At 36.5% G+C, this 14,369-nt stretch overlaps 1 protein-coding gene across 44 annotated transcripts in view; it reads left to right on the top strand.

Annotated features, from left to right (window-relative positions):
- MAP2 (microtubule associated protein 2) overlaps window positions 1–14,369 on the top strand; it is a 277,616-nt gene that overhangs the window by 28,746 nt on the left and 234,501 nt on the right. Inside the window, exon 4 of one of the 44 annotated variants that reach the window (XM_082396319.1) lies at window positions 2,493–2,600. The exons of 42 other annotated variants lie outside the window; for them this stretch is intronic. The gene's annotated coding sequence lies outside the window, so the exon portion shown is untranslated. Of the gene's footprint in view, window positions 1–7; window positions 2,601–14,369 lie in introns of those variants that run through there. One more of the 44 variants, XM_082396348.1, reaches the window with a different exon arrangement.

Below are 14,369 nucleotides of genomic sequence, written 5' to 3'. Positions count from 1 at the left end.
ATCTTACATAAACACCTTTGCTGCAACGTTATAGCATTATTTTGTTTAATAATCAAAGGGGATGCACTTAGTTGGTCACCATCCTCTCTACAAACACTGTTGATCTTTCGTGTATATAAATAATAATTTACATCTATCCATCTTTTTCCTCTTAACTATAAAAGAAATTGAGAATATTTAGCCTTAACCTTTATTTTTTCCCTCATAATTCTCATGTTCCAGTCCTACAGTTGTTTTCTTTGTTCCTGTTTTCTCCTACTCATCCATATTTTGAAGATAGAATAGCCAAAAAATGAATTCTGAGCTTATACAAAGACACATTTTAGACAGAGTGGAAGTGTGCCTTACGGATTTTGTGTTGTATACTCTGTTATTACATCTCAGAATGACAATATAATTACAGAGATTTTATTGTTTCTTTTGTAAACTATCCAAACCCCTGGATATTTCTCGGCTTTAATGATGCATAATTAGCCATTATCCATCTTGTGTTTATGCTTTTGTTTAAGAAATTAATGACAGACTGGCAATGATAATAATAATTTGGCACTTTTCTTGGCACATTCAGTCCTAAATTAGTCAGATTTCATATGTCAAAAAGCAAGGTTTTTTCCCCCTAAGAAATAAAACATCAGAGGGATCATTTAATATAAAAATATTTTAAAATTGAAATGTACAGTTTTAATAAACAACAATGCAACATAATTTAAGATGGGCTAGAAGAAGGTTAGGATTACATATAAATACCTATGACTGTTACTGATTATATTTGTTTTCCAAAAGAGTAAAACCTAAATCATCCCAAACATTTTTGTGTTCATCTTACACTGAAAGTCTTCCAGAGAAAGATTCCGTACATTCTCGTAGTAACCAAAATTCTTATTTAGAATTATTTTATATAAATAAATTATTTTTCCAACCAAGGGCTCCCTGGTTCTGTATTTACTCAGATGGAGTGTCATGTCATGAAAAGCAGTGTTTCTCACATGAGTAATTGTCTTGTTGTGGGCATTAGTAGCATACACAGATGGGACTAGATAGAGTCACCCTTATACTGGAATTTTTTTTTTAAATAGCAAATTTTAATGCCATTAGCTCAGCCCAGCAGTGAGTGAAAAAGCTCAATCCTAAAATCAGAAAAAAGGAATTCTATGTTCTTCATGGTGTGAGGCAGAATTTTGTTCATCTAAAACTAATGTGTTAGGACTTCCCTGGTGGCACAGTGGTTAAGAATCTGCCTGCCAATGCAGGGGACATGGGTTCGAGTCCTGGTCTGGGAAGATCCCACATGCTGAGGAGTGATTAAACCCGTGTGCCACAACTACTGAGTCTACGCTCTAGAGCCCATGAGCCACAACTACTGAAGCCCGTGCACCTAGAGCCCATGCTCTGCAGCAAAGAGAAGCCAGCGCAATGAGAAGCCTGCGCACTGCAACGAAGAGTAGCCCCCGCTCGCCGCAACTAGAGAAAGCCCGTGTGCAGCAACGAAGACCCAACACAGCCAAAAATAAATAAAGTTATAAAAAATAAAACTAATGTGTTAGAAAATCATCAGTATATTCACTGAGGGCTAAATATCTTAAAATTTGTTTAAATTTCAAATAAAGCCATCTGTTTTAAAATATGCAATATATAATAATATCTAGTAGCATGTGATATGTAAATATGTGATAATAGCTAATGTTTACATACTGTATAAGGTTTAAGCATGTGCCTTGCACTTTTTCCAGTGTGTGTGTAATCATTTACTCCTTACAAAAACCTTGTTACGTAGGTACTATTATTAACCTTATTATACAAATGATGAAGTTGAGGAGAAGGAGATGTTAAGTACTTTGTCCAAGATCACACTGGTAGTTAGTAGTAAGGTTATAATTCTATTTCATAATCTTAACTAGAATTAACTTTCTTCTCTAAAATCAAATCATGTCTGTTCTCTTTCATGTGGGTTTGAGTTCAGGATGTCCATTTGCTCATCCTTGATTTCTTGATATAATTGTGTTAATGGATTTCTAGTTTTTTGTGTTTCAAAGAAATATTTAGGTTAGGTTACCTAGGTAATGTTTTTCCTTTTATGAAATTATTCTACATTATGTCTGGTATTTAGTCTTTCTCAACTATCACATTTTAAAGGTACGTTAAAATATAATGGATTGACAAGTTGTCTTATCTTTGAAATTGCTCAAGCTCTGTTTGCAGTTATGTGAATGCAGGTGTGTACTCATGATAACCAAGGTGAAGAGCAAATTTTGTTTACCTATATTCCATATTTACCATTCCTTGTAATGATCCCCAAATGCTTGAAATATAGATGCATCTTTAGAAAGATTTCCTGACAGAGTGCAAAGATTATTAGTGTTAAATACTCCTGTAATACATAGTGCATTAGTAAAAATTGCTGCTTCAGATTTCTAATATATTTAGAGCTGGATGACCCTGCCATATAAATATTTTAAAGAAAACTTCCAGTAATGTTTAGAAAATCTGCTTAGAAATCCTAGGCCTGAAGAATGGTCATGGTGATTCGTGGAGAATAACTGGATTCTGATTCTTACCTGTTAATCATTCACCTGGCTCTGAACTTGACTGACATCGTCCTTGTGAGTACTACCGCTCTACTGCTGCTGCTTCTACTATTACTACCACTACTACTACCACCACCACCACTACTATAAGCATTACTGTAAAGTTACTTAGATGTTGTAAGTACCAGGCATACTACTAAGCACTAGATCTACATTTCACTTCATTCTCATAGTGATTTTGTTAGGTTAGTTTACCCTAGTTTTATTATCAAACCTCAGCATCTTTAACCTAAAGCAGCAATAAAAAGAAGCAACTGTCACTTAAGTTCCTGGACATCTTGTCCCTCTCATGCCTCTGAGTACTCTTTGAATGGCCTCTTTCATGTCGTGAGGCACGTTTGAGATGCTAAATGGTGAATCTTCCCATTTTGACAGAGTGAGTTGAAATAGTTTATAAAACCTTCCAGTGTAGCCTAGGAATTATAGTCTCAGGCTGGGAGAATTGGTTCCCTGCTCATTGAATTAAAGAATGGCAGGGCTGGGAAGGACTTTATTTTACTAAAGGAAATTAATCTTTGGAATAGAAAAATGGTCACATTGCAGGAATTTTAGGAGAAGAAAATTAGTAGTTTCCCCTGTCCCAACACATACATACGTGCATGCACGCACACACACACAGACACACACACACGCAAACGCACACGGATCAAAGAAAGCAGATGGATCATTTTAATAAGAACCCTATCTCCACCAATAAGTGACAGTCTTAATCACAATATTTATTTAGTGCTTCATTGTGTAAAAGTGTACTTTACGTACATTATTTCATTTAATCATTACAACCTCTTTTGAAGCGGTAGTTATTATTTTCTTGGCTTTACAGATGAGGACCTTGAGTCTTAAAGAGAATGAATCTTGAAGAGCATGAATGGTTTGTTTATGGCAGCTGCCCAGAATAGCTTTTACGTGGGTATTGGCATATCTGTTCTGCACTTCGCTGGGTCTTGTAAAATATTAAATTACCCATTTTGGAGAGGTACCTGTTGACTGAATTATCTCAACTAGAGAGCAGTGAGCCAGCCAGCAGGAAATTACTGCATACATGCACAAGAGAACCCTATGTCATCACCCATTTTTGGAAGCAAGAATGTCAAAACACAACAAACTAATGTGGCCTACAGAAATTCTTTCAGTTTAAATTTTTTTGAATGAGTGGGCTACTTAGTGTAATGGAAAGAGTGCTGAATTCATGGCCAAAATAGGAAGGTTTCAACTCCAGTTTTCCTGTGACTTGAACATTTAACTTCTTCTATCCAAGCATCAATTTCTCATCCATTAAATAGGATGGGAATATCCACTCTGTAAACTTCATAGGATCCTTGAGAAGACCAAATTCAATGCAACATATGAAGGTTCTTTTAAAACTGCAGGATACTTGAGAAGTGTTCTGGGGGTGAGGGATGGAGGTGGGGGAGAGGTTAGGCCAGGATGTGTCCTAAAGGTGTAGGGACCTGAGTTTACTCACCACCTTTGCCCTTCCTTCTTGAGTTAGGATGGTCCAAAGTCCTCACCACCTTTGCCCTTCCTTCTTGAGTTAGGATGGTCCAAAGTGAGTTAAGAACCATGGGCCACAATATGCCACTATCCATCTCAACCATTCAAATGACTTGCACCTGCAAAGGAAGACATCTTCAGGGCATGTTTTTTCCTTGATTTTGCTATGACTGGCAAACTTGTCTTTTTATTAACTTAAAAAATGTCACACTGTGTAACCACTAATGGTTATTAGTGTGTCTTAAGAATCAAGATAATAATACAAATAAACAAGTAAATTTTTTCTCTCTGACAGAAGTCCCTTTTGTTAAGATGCCAGGAATCCCATTTAATCAAGTAGAATCATTATAAAGGGCTTAGCTTGACTCCCAGAACAGGAGGTTCCCCAGTGAGAGTCCACTTGTTAGCAAACTCTTCATCTCACTGTTTGGAGTCATGGAAGAATCTACATTATCCAGAGAAAGCAACACAGAAGATCTGGAGGGAAATTACTTCCCTGACACAATTCAAAGACTTTAGAGTTATACCTCTGTTAGATGATAGGATATATTCCAACTATACCCTCTGTTGATTCAAACTTTTTTTAAAAAGGGTAGAAGTAATATTGGAAGCAAAGGAAACAGGGAGACAGATATAGAGATTAATACCAACCAAAATATGGTCCATACAAAATCATTCAGTAACTAGAACTCACTCACACTAAGGGGTCAGACTGCCCATTGAGAAATGGTTGGGATTGGCTCAGGGGATGGGTGTCTGAATTGGAATAATAAAGCAAGTGGGAGTTTGGAAAAGCTGAAAGATATTCTGAATCACAGATTTCCCCCCAAGTCAGTCTTGTTTACTACCAATCACAATAATAATTCATATAAGTAGAGCTCTATACTCCCAAACCTGGAAACTTTAGGCCCCAAATCACACAGACTACCTTTTGCACGTTGGAAGTCTTATAAAGGTATATGATAAATACAATCCACCCTCTACCTTCCTGAGAAGCAGTAGAGGGCACTGGCCAAGAGCATAGCATCTGGAGTGTCTTTGGTTTAGTTACTGAACCTTTCTATATCTTAGTTTCCTCATGTGTCAAGCAGGGGTAATAATTACACCTATCACATAGGGCTGTGGGAAGATTAGATGATTTCGCATATGTAAAACCCTTAGAATAATTAAGGGTAACATTACCTGATGAATAATTATTGAACAAGTTTGAATGACAAGCAAATTTAAATCAATCTATTGCTATTATGATATTAATTTTACCTCCATAAGACTTTTATTTCTCTTCCAGTATTTGGGCCCTTTCATGTCCAATCTGTAGGATGTAGTGATTAAAAGCATGAGTTATGAAGTCAGATTGCTTGTGTTGAGATTGTGGCTCCACTCTTTATTAGCTGTAATCTTGGGTAAATTACTTAATCTCTTATACCTCTGTTTCTTCATCTGTGAAACAGGGATGATAAAAATCAGAAAGTTTTTCTGAGGTTAAGTACTGAGTAAGTGAGATAAGACATGGAAAGCCGTAGAACAATGTCTGGCACACGCTAGCTGCTCATTCAGTGTTAACTATTGTTATCATTATTTTCCTCTGCAACTTTCTTCCTCTCTGTAACTGGGACCACTAAATACTCCCCTAGTATCTACCCTTTCCCTAATATTCAAGACCAACCTGGTCTAAATTGAAAGATACAGGTAATCTTTAAGTCATCACTCTATGCCTCAGGATTACATCATCTTGTCCTCCAGACAAATCATGATCTTGTCTGGCTTTCATATGTGGCTTTCTATTATGGTTCAAGTGTCCTGATTTCTACTCTAGCACTCTGCTGATACTCCCTGGACTCTCTTGCCCCTGGGGTCCTTTTCTGCCCTGCAGGACAGGCACATAGCTGAGATTCATTGGCAAACCTCTCTGCTATTCACAACCTGCCAGGCCACCGTGCATTTTTGAGTGGTAGCACTTGAGGACTTCCAGGCCCTAGTCCTTGTGCCTACAGGATTGTGCTGTATGTGCCACAGGTCTTGAGCCTGTTATGTCTGACTATTCAAAGGAGCCTCTATTAGTACTTGAAATCTTCCCATCTCCATGAAAAGTCTATCCAGGTCTCAGCCCCTTATTGTCTGCCTTGCTCACTAATTATAGCCTCAATGAACAAGCAAGATCTATTGCTACATTAATTCATATTCCATGATTCCAACTTCCCTTATAAAAACAAATACTTGGAGATACAAATAAGTAGACCAGATTTTCTCAACTCAGCATCAAATTCTCCTTGTTAGAAATTATATCTCAGTGTTTATGAAGTGACATATTTTTACTTGTGAGTACAAGTGGTATTTCATTGGTGTGTGTGTGTGTGCACTTGGATGTGCATAGTTACCTCAATAAATTTTGGAATTATATCTTTAATGAAGGGAGAGATACATAGAATAGATGAGAGAAATTCGCCATCGTAATGTATGGAGATTACTAATATATGACTAATTTTGTTCTCAGTGACAGTCTATGTAATGTTATACCTATCCATGGGAAAACAACATGGGTGGTTTGATAAAGAACAAACTGGTTCTTTTGGGTATGAATTCTGGTTTCATAATGGAGACATTGGTTTGCCCCAGAAAATCATTGCAGTGCAATAAATTGACTCAGGTGCCTTAGATCTCAAGGAGAAAAAAATTTTCTTAGTAGCTATGATCTGGGTAAACTGGGAAGGAATGATTTCTTCCTTTCTTACTCTCTTTTTTCATCTTTTAAATAATTTTAAACAAATTTCATTGGTTGTGGTAAGTAGGATTGTTTAAATGGGTCATTAAAAAATGAAAAATTTAAAGATATAAACTAGTTCTACTAGAAAGTAAAAACAAAAAACTTATTATAATACTCCATAAAACCTAATAATTAAATAAATGTAATTATTACTAGAAAATCATTCATAATAATTCAAAGTAAAAGTAAAGCTTTTGTTTGAAAGTCTGTGCTTCCAAAATTAACCTCAAGAGGCTACTTAAATTTGAATTAATTAAAATTAAAGGAAACTTAAAATTTAGTTCCTCAATTGCATCCTTTGAAGGTTCCATATGGCTAGTGGCTACCATATTAGTCAGCTCAGAAAGTTCTTGGTTTTAGTAAACACAAATATATTTTAAAGAGATTACTTAAATTTTTTCTGGCACTGTTTCTCTCAACTTAGTTTTAAAATCTTCAGTTGTAGATAAGCTTACCATGGTGGCTTTCAGGAGTCCAACGCCTTTAAATGAGGAGGAACTTGTAATTATCTGTTTACTTGCCTGCTCCTCTGTCAACCCCCAGCACAATGACACACATGCACGAGCACAGACAAACCCACACACACGCTCATGAGCAACTTGAAGACAACTTCTATGTTCTGTGTTCTCAGTATCTATCTCATAATGGGTATTTGATAGATGATGAAAAGAGGAAAGGCAGGGAGAGAGGGAAGAAAGGGTGAAGAAAACTGTTTTTATACTGAATCATTATATAGTCTTTCTATAACTTGGTTCTCATCACCTCAAACTTATTCTTCACTTAGTAGTATGGCCTTTTAAATTTTGTTCTGATAAGTCATGCTATGTCTAATTTGTTTTACTTTATAGACACTAATAAAACCCAACTTCCTACCATTTCTTAACTTTTATTGTCTCACAAAACGCGTCCTTTTAGCAATGCATCCCTTTAGCGCTTTAGGGTCCCCTTCTAGGTAAGGTCTGACTTCCCCAGCCAGTGGATACCTGAGAATGTTTCTCTTCTTTTTTTGATTTGTCTCTGAGGAGAAAACAGCTTTTAACTTATTCTTTTCTTTTGGATTTTTAAAAATTAAAATACATGCTAGTTAATTAGTAATCATCATTATAACATACATAATATATATCAATGAGGTACAATAATGACACATTTAAAGTAAAAAAATCATAAAAATGTATGTACCAAAAGACCAATGCCCATATTTCACATATCAGGAAACTGGAATCTAGAAAGACAAACTCAATTGCACAGGATCAGAGAGAAAACCGGGGTTATATCAAAGAAACTGTAGGAAAAATCAGGAATAGATTTAGCCTCCAGTTACCCCACAGGTCACCTACTGCAACACCATTTTTTTAAACTGTTACTAAAACAAATAATTGAAATAATCTATGATGGTTGTCTAGTCCCTTTTCCATCCTTATCTCTGTAGGTACCTCTTTACTGAAGGTTCGAAAATTTGTAAAACACTGTTATTTGCGTAAGTCAAATTAGAGAGTGTAGATTTACTGAAGTAAATAAAATTGTCGATATAGGGATCACTTCTGAACTATCTCTTGGTCCCTAGATTTGGGTGGTTTACAAGGTTTCAGGCAGGAAAACGTCTCTCTCATTCTGGCACGTCCAGTTCTCAGCACGATGAATGCTACAGGTGCTCAAATCACAGTGTTTGGGAATGTTCAATGAATGACCAGGGCAGATGGACTATATTATTCTTTATCATGAACAGATCTGTCTGCAATATCAAGTCTGGAATTTGAGAATATACTCTTTGCCATTCCCATTCCAAATTTCATGAGTGATTGAAATGGCCTACTAAAATACATTAATCATTGCATCTCAGTACCAAGATAGGACTAGCTTTCTTCTTGTTGACGTGGCTTTAATTTTAATCTGATTTCTGAGGAGTAAATGGCATAGGTACTTCGAATGAAAATAATATAGATTTCATTAGATGTTCATAGCCATCTATTCCCTACCCTTGAATTAATGTGCTAAAAATCCCTACATGTGATTACTTACAGTAATTTCAATGAAATGACTTAGATTTATTTAAACTATGCTGTTTAAGGAAGAAAAATGATTGTGGACAGACTTTTTTTGTAATATTATCAGGCAATATTTGTTGTTTGGGGAGAGTTTGAGAAAGCTTGAAGGAGGAGACCTTATTTCTGTTTTCCTAAAAGAATGAACTGGTAAACAGAGATATAACTCTATAGACATTGAATTTTACACTATTGGTTGATTTCAGTAGTGATTGATTTTTTCTAATCCAGCATTCAATTGACTGTCCTATATTCAGTTACTTATACCATATTTATCACTAATATTTTAATAATAAAAATGCCCAGATTAAAAAATCAGCTTATATTAAAAGTTAAAATAACATGGATTTTTAAAAACAACTTTATCTGCTAATATCATAACATAAAGTTGTTACGGACAACTAATAAAATTTAAAAAATGCAAAGACATAAATTAAAATTGCCTGTATTATTCCCCTAACAACTGAAATAGTTTTGTAACATTTTCTTTAAAAAGTGTTCTTTTTAAAATTAGTGTATGTGGCTGTGTCTATGTGTGTGTGTTTGTACACTAACACCCACAGATGATTATAGTTGTGTGTGAATAACTGTACACTGTTCTGTACCCCACCCTGTTCATGTCATGTCATAAAATGCTACATGCGTTTTATCATAAGAGTGGGCTGTAACCATTCTCTTGCTATTGGGCACTTTAGTTATTTCCAAAGGTCATGGATTAATATAATCATAGAGTTGGAAGGGGGCTTAGAGAAGATTTAATCCAGTCCCTTTCCTTATATAATTAGATTTTATAGTTAGGATTAAGGTCTAGAAAGGTTAATTGACTTAGAGATTTTTTTTTTTCTTTAGAAAATAAATACAAGTTATGTAATTCCAGAAATACGTTTTTTCTTTAAAAAAATAGAAGTGAAAGAAAAATAAACTTAATTGTCAAGGCACATTCAAAATAGAATAAAAAATGTGGCTGAGTAATCTCACTGCGGTGACTAATATATCATTCGCTGTAAATATTTTCTTCCCATTTTAAAGGCAAAATGCATTCATATAACAACTTTTATAGTCTCTATCACTGTAAGAGAGGGGCACACAAAATATGGCATTGTATGAAAATCAGAAAATGAATTTCCAGTCTACTTTCTTCAAGGTAAGTTAATTGCATGGCTATAAAGTAAGCACACGTTGAAAAGTAAACTTGGCTTTTAAAATTCTTTCCATTCTAATAATCTAAGTTATTGCAAGAACAATAATACTTTTTCCACTCTAGGATGTAACTACTTGGCATTTAACTTATATTTCATTTCCTTATAGAGTGTTGTGAACACTAATTTATGGCTTCTTCATCATTCTAAACGACAGTTTAGTTGGAAAATGCCCTGAGGTTTAAGGCACATGTCAGTTCTTGAGAGTTTTGCCTTTTCTGTTCTAATGGTATCCAGAGGTGTGATTTTTTTTTTTTAAGTAGGTACATCAATGAGCTATGCTTTATTTTCCAAGAGCAGTGTGATGGTGAAACCAAGCCTCTTCACTGATGAAGGCCTAGGTCTTCTAATGTCTAGACCCAGTTAAGACAACTGGACAAAGAGTCAAAAGAATCAGAAATGCTGGCAGTTATTCTAGGCTGTGGAGAACATTTCCTTGCCAAATTACTTAAAGCTATCATTTAATGTATAAATTTAAATATCATCAAACTTTGAACAGGCTGGTGCCTATAAAAATCCTGTAGCACTTCTGAAGAAACAGTTTTTAGTCCAAAGAATACTATCACAGATTTTGTCTAAAGTACTGGTAGAGTAAAATTTGAGAAGAAAATTAGATTCTCTCAGCTATTAGTGCCTGCCTTTGCCACCAATGAAATGGAATCTCTAGTATTAGCTCCCTCTCCCCCCATCCCCCCTCCCCCATCCCCCCCATCCCCCATCCCCCCTCCCCCATCCCCCATCCCCCATCCCCCCCATCCCCCCCCATCCCGATCCCTATCCTTATCCCTAACATTTCCAGCTGGCGGTTCACATTTTCCCCTGAATGTTCCACTGGTACTTCAAACTTAATATATCCCAACCAGAACTCATCACCTCCTCCCAACCCTGTCTGTTTTGTCATGCTTGTATTTGCACATAATGGGGTTCGGTACTTGGTTCTTGAAAGAGTGAACTTCTACCTTGAGAATAGTCCATTCTCAATAGAATTGCTCTAAGATTTGGGCCAGCCTTATCTGGTTATTCATTGGGTCATACCTCTCCAAGCAAGGTAATTGAATGTTTAAAAAAACTAAAAAGAGGATTTTTTTCAGTACAGTGTTTTTTAAGCACAGAAAGACTTGGATTCAACTGATTGGGAGTTTATCCCCTCAGCTCTCAACCTCACAGGTTTTATGGTTCCTGTGTCTTTGCGCAAACTATACAGATAATGATACGGTATCCTTGCCCAAGCGTTTTATGGATTGTATCCAATTATCCCATGTAGATGTCTTTAATCTGAGTACACATTACCCTTACTTATTAGGTGAGGAAACAGGAAGCAGAGGCACAGGGCAGTCAAGCGATGTGGATGGGACTTGGAGCCATTCTGACTACTCCAGTACCCGGGGCTGCCATGTGGGAGCATTTCTCTGTTGTGCTGAACTTCCAGGATATGTTGCTTCTGAAGGTTCCAGGATAACATCTGGGAATATTACTATCAGGACCACACTGTGAGCCCCAGACTGAACCAGATCATGGAATTTGATTAATAAGAATCAGAGCATTAGAAAAGATCTTGGATATCATCTTGTTCAATTACTTATGCATGAATCCTTTTTAAACAAATTTATGATCTGAGTTCATTCAGTCCTTATTTGAATTCCTCCAGTGTTAGGGAACTCATTATCTCTTAAGTCAGCTTACCACATTTTCCTCATTGCTAGAAAGAGCTTCTTAGAGTCATGCCATAGCTTGTGTTCTTTCAGTTTTCATTCATTTGTGCAAGCTCTTCTCTTAAACTACCCACGATATGTCTCATATTCCTCCATAGGATGATTGTTCCAGGATGAGAAGATAAATACCATACCCCTTCTCTGAGTCCTCTTCCTTAGGCTAAATATCCTTAGTTCTCTCAAATGTTTTTAATGTGGCACAAATTTTTATATTTCATTTTTAAAAACCTCTTTTTTTGATCATACTCAAGTAAGTGTATGCACAGTATACTGTTTATGGTGGTGACTAATGAGCCCTACTTTCTTTTCTTCTCCATTTTCTTAGGAAGAGAAAAAGCAGTGATATGCTGCTTCCTCCCTTCACACTCAATCAACCTGTTTGTCTCTCCATCTCTTTCTTTATTTTTCTATCTCTGTCTCTTACACAAACACACGCACACACACACACACAAACTTCAGTGCCTTGGTTCCTGCTCAGACTAAGAATTGCCTAAGCAAGTGTAGCTCATGCCTGCAGACTAGTATTATAAAAATAATTTGGCTTTCAGCTGCACACAGGAAGATTTGAATTCCAGCATTGCCACTTACTAGCTAACTCAGTGCACTTCTATTTCTTCACCTGCAAAATGGAAAATTGAATTCTTTTCACACTGGCAAGTGGTGACTATTAAATGAAATAGTAAATGTGAGAGTGCCTGGCTTATAATAATAAGTGCTCAAGAACTATGAGTTTCCGTTCTACTGTGGGTCTACATTCTCAAGAGCCCACCTACCAGTTTTATTATGGTTTGCTGCATCAAACACATATGTTTGCTTTCAGAACTTAGTCATCCCATATTTTTTTAATACAGCAAATCTTCAGTGTTCAAAATTAGTATAGCATGTTTGAATTTAAACACTTGTAATTGAAAGAAGTGAAAATCCAAACAATGCTTTGGGTGAGGCAAATGCTCTGCAGGAGGAGATGATCATTGGAAACAGTCATATAGATGAGCAATGCCCCTTGGCACTGTTTTAAAAGCAAAAAAAAAAAAAAATAGATTTTACATATGGCAAAGTGCTTATGTATATTTATCCAGCTGGGCATATTATTAATGTGTCTTCTTTAGCAGCTTGAGCTTGTGCTATACTGTAATTACACATACTTTTTTTCTTCCCTCTTGCAGACTTCTCTTCTGCCCTATTTAGAAAAAAATTCATTAAACATTTTTTTTCTTCAATAATTCCCTTTCACCTTCTTGTGTTTTTTTTTCTTCAATAATTCCCTTTCACCTTCTTGTGTTTGAAAAAGATAATGTCACTGAACCACAGTGGGCAATAGCAAAACCTAATCAGTAAGAGACCTCATCTTCCTTACCAACAGTTTTTCAACCTCAACTCCATCAGCACCCTTGACTGTCCTGTCTCCATCTTGGCTCTGATTCACATTATGCTTTCAACTCCAAGGTTAGCTAGGGGGACTGAGTGTGGCCACACTACCTCTCTGGTCCATCTTCTCCCCAGGCTAAGACATCTGGATTCCAAAATTGAACACCTTCCTGAGGGTCAAAACCACTTGCATGAGATTTTTCTCCCTTTATTCTATCTAAGGAACACAGAGTCTTGCTTTAATAACCTCTTACTAACCAATTTCCCTGCATCCACTCTACCTGCCCTCCTACGTGTCCACCATATTGGAGTAGACTAATTTTGTAAAAACACAAATCTATCAGTTTCCATGTCCCTGAATAAAGGTCTTTAGTGGCTTCCCATTTGTCTTCTGGTATAAATACAGATCTTCCCCTGGGTTACAAGGTTCCAGATGGTCTGACTCTTGTCTGCTTCCTTAGTCTCACACCAGTCTCCACTTTGCCACAATTAACTCAAATTTGCCTCCTTTCTCCTTTCTTTGGCTCTATGCAGTTTCTTCTAGTTCATGCTTTCACCCACTTTCCCTCTTTCTGGTTAACTCTGATTCATCCTACATATTCAGGGAATCCTTACCCGAACCATTTCATGTTCTTTTTCCTCAGAACACCTCTTTCAGTTCTTAATTACTTTAGAACTATTTTAAATATTGATTATTTGATTATTTTATTAATACCTGTGTCCCTTATGAGATTATAAGCCTTTTGAGGGTGGAAACTGAGTCTTTTTTTGGTCACCATGATCTCCCTGGTACCTAGCATGGTCTGGCATATATTTAACGTATTCATACATTATATACATATTAATATCAATAGTTACAGAGGATTAATTAATAATAATTAAATAATAGTTACAGAGAATTAATAAATAAAGGTAGGAGCTTCTATGGAAGGGGAGAGATAGTAATTAGTTGTTGATCAATTGTTCTAAAATTGTAGGTAAATTTAGTAAAGGAGGTTAGTATCTTAAGATTACTTACTAGGGGGCTTCCCTGGTGGCGCAATGGTTGAGAGTCTGCCTGCTGGTGCAGGGGACACGGGTTCGAGCCCTGGTCTGGGAAGATCCCACATGCCACGGAGCAACTAGGCCCGTGAGCCACAACTACTGAGCCTGCACGTCTGTAGCCTGTGCTCCACAACAGGAGAGGCCGCGATAGTGAGAGGCCC

This window comes from Balaenoptera borealis, assembly GCF_965194805.1.
Source record: "Balaenoptera borealis genome assembly, chromosome: 6".
In the NCBI taxonomy this organism is placed as follows: domain Eukaryota; kingdom Metazoa; phylum Chordata; class Mammalia; order Artiodactyla; family Balaenopteridae; genus Balaenoptera; species Balaenoptera borealis.
The sequence above is the reverse complement of the archived record's forward strand: the minus strand, read 5'-3'. Positions and strand labels throughout refer to the sequence as shown.